A 3,185-nucleotide genomic window follows, 5' to 3' on the forward strand; every position below is an offset into this window, starting at 1 on the left:
CACAATAACTGCAATGATTCTATAATGCTAGAACTGATAGCAGTAAAACTAAGCATCACACAAACAATATCACCTCATTTGGGATGCTGTAAATAAAATAATTATTACTCTCCAAAGAATTACTGTATTTTTTAAGTCTACCATATTATTCATATAACATAAAAATCTACCACAAAACCTCACAGTTCTATGCAGTTACCAAGACAAAAAGAAGCTGAACAAACTCAGGAAGATACAAAAATATCAAGCTTACAAAAATTTTTCAAATACAGTAGATATTTTAGGAAACTGTTAAAAACCTGTTGATAAGAAGATGAAGCAGTTATCAAGCAGTATAGATCAATGTGTCTTAAGCTGAGGCAGCACACTAGTGTGCCTCCTGAGAATCCAAGTGTGCTGTGGCACACTGAAGAGGAAGAGAGGCGTCTGCCAGCTGACTTCCCTACATGGTACAGCGCCAGCGCCGCCTGATTCGACAAAAGCCTGCATGTTTCCCCCTTCTCTCTAGTGTCCTCCAGCTTCCTCCCTGGCCTCCTGGTCTCACCTTTAAAGCTAATTACAGCAGCCTGCAGAGGATCGCCAGTAGGTAAAATGATTTTATTTTCAATATAGTGATTGAAATGTGTCAGTTTTGAGAATTTAAATCTGCTGTGTAAATTGTGTGTATATGAAAAATGAATGAAAAAAATTGCATTACAATTAGTAAAGAGGATGGGATCTGGGGTAGAGCTTGGGTGGGCCTAGGGAGGTCTGTGGTTGGAGTACTCAGTTGATATTTGTTTGACTTAGGGGGTACTTAGCTTGAAGTAGTTGAGAAACACTGCTGTAGGCAATCAGCTGGCGCCAGTACCTCTCCTCTCCAGCCCTCTTCCCTGCTAGCACCCCCTACTGGCGTCTCAGGGCCCATCTGGAGGGCCTCTGCACATACGCGGATGTCAACGTGATGATGTTATGCATATGCATGATGTCATCATGGTGACTTCCGCACACTTTTGGGTGCCTCAAGCCATAGTCACTACCTTTAGTGTGCCCCGGCTTGAGAAAGTTTGAGACATTGGTATATATCCTTATCCCATTTCGCTGCCTGAAATAACAGCAATTTCTGAACATTTTTTTTTTTTTATATTGACAGCCTTTTACTGATGGAAAAGCAAATAAGGCTGAAGTTTGTAATAGATGCCTAGGGTTCACGAATGAAAAATGATCCATGAGGGCAAAATGATCCATGAGGGCGTGAGGCCTTATAACATATACAGCCATGGGCAGACTAACACCTAAAAGGCAAATGTGTTTGGCCTTGGGCTTTTTTTATGCTATGCGATAAGGTGTGTTGAAACTTTGGGCTCCATTCTTTAAAGTGAACAAAACAAACGAGCAAACAGCCAAGTTTCACTCAATGTGTTTTTAAGGTTTGCTAAATTGTTCTGCTTGTATACATATGCAGATCAAAAGGCAAACGGATGGGTTAGGAAAATAACTACTGTATTCTGATCTGATATGTGTTCATATGGCAGAAGTATGAATGCAGTTAGACAAATGAAATAGTAAATTGGTCCACTGTCAACACAGCTTGTCATATTTGTTAGAACAACTGACAGGATTTTGAAACCCTTATACCTTTAAACTGAAATAGCTAAAAAGGTCAAAACGCAATCACAGGTGAAATAACAATCAACCCTTTCTCAATTAATATATTTCAATTGCCTTTGACAAGTTAGACAAAACCCATCTTGCTCCTTTGGTATGACAATTCAAATTTTATTTCACTTATGATTCCTAAACATAAGGGATTCACCAAGATAAAACAGAATTGGAATAATTGTTTCCTTTTTATAACGATTAAATTATCTTCTACCTACCACACAGCACCATAACCAACCAACCAACCACAGTAAAAATAATAAAAAGTTTAAAGCAAACTACTTCCAATCCAGGAAAAGAAGTTAAGGTCAGCTTATAATAAAAGTCTAGGTCTATACTTCCTGGCTTGCTCTTTTGAATTTGGACGTTAGAGAAAATTAATTTCTAATTTTTCCTAATACAAAAGAACAAGCCACAGATAATGAAGCACAAACCTCAGACTTCAAAAAAATGTCATTGACTTCCCACTTTTGAGAGAAGATTCCGTGCTATAGAAAAGATAAATACTGTAGTAGTAGATCCCCAATCTTGGATGCAAAGCCAAGCAGGCCAGTGGCAGCCTGGGCGATTTTCCCAGTAAAAGCGATGAAGAAGTGCAAGAAAATAAAAGATTTCAAGTCCTGGGTCTACGATCACATTCCCTTTGCTTATTCTTTTGAAAGGCTTGCTGAAGCAAAATTAAAGAGCAGGCTCATGCAAACTTTCCAACAACAGAAAGCAATCATTATATATCACAAATATTTAATTTCCTATTGCGTCCTCGGCTCTATTATCTTTGAACCCATTTTTGTATGCCCATCCAAGTAATAGTAAAAGCTATAGCATAATGCACATGATGACAGTGGTCTCCAGATGTATATGCGTGTGTGTGCTTTCTCATCTAGAGAATACGAGTGCCTTAAAAACAAGAACAGCCCTTTTCTATTTCATTTCCACAAGACTTCCTCCCGTCGCACAAAGAGGTTACTATAGCCTTACATAACGCCTAAACTTCCGTTTCCCACATTCACAACAAATGCCTGCACCCCATCTACTTTCACAGGGCACCTGAATTTCTCGAAGGGAAAATTCACCTCTGAGAAAACTCAAAACGGAATTGATATCTCTTCCGAGTCCGCTCTCCAGCCAAGCTGCAGCAGACAGAGAGATAGGTGGTGAGTGACCCCTCTGTCCAGTCTCCCAGGGCCAGCCCAACCATCATGCAAGTTTGGGCGGCTGCCTAGGACAGCAGTTACTAGGGAGTAGCATAGAGAGCAGCTTCATTCGGAGCAAAACAGTAGATTTTCACAATCACAGAAACTCAAAACATTGTCATCAGTACATTTTTTTTATTATAGGATTGTAACGATCATGACTGCTGGATTAAATTATCCAAAAACTCGGAGGAGAGCGGCTATTGACCTGAAAGTTAATGGGGGTGGGGCAGGAAGGGACGTAAGGCTACACATTTATCTAAGGGGCCCAATACCCTTGCCTCGGTTCCGCAGGCGCCCAGGAAGCAGTGGGGGATGGGGCCCAAACGCTGCCAAGAGAGCTCGTAGTAC

General features: G+C 40.5%; 1 protein-coding gene across 1 annotated transcript in view; it reads right to left on the reverse strand.

The window, feature by feature from the left end:
• Positions 1–3,185, reverse strand: part of POF1B (POF1B actin binding protein) — a 142,516-nt gene that overhangs the window by 138,968 nt on the left and 363 nt on the right. The window lies entirely within an intron of this gene.

Source organism: Geotrypetes seraphini, chromosome 5 (assembly GCF_902459505.1).
Source record: "Geotrypetes seraphini chromosome 5, aGeoSer1.1, whole genome shotgun sequence".
NCBI classification, from domain to species: Eukaryota; Metazoa; Chordata; class Amphibia; order Gymnophiona; family Dermophiidae; genus Geotrypetes; species Geotrypetes seraphini.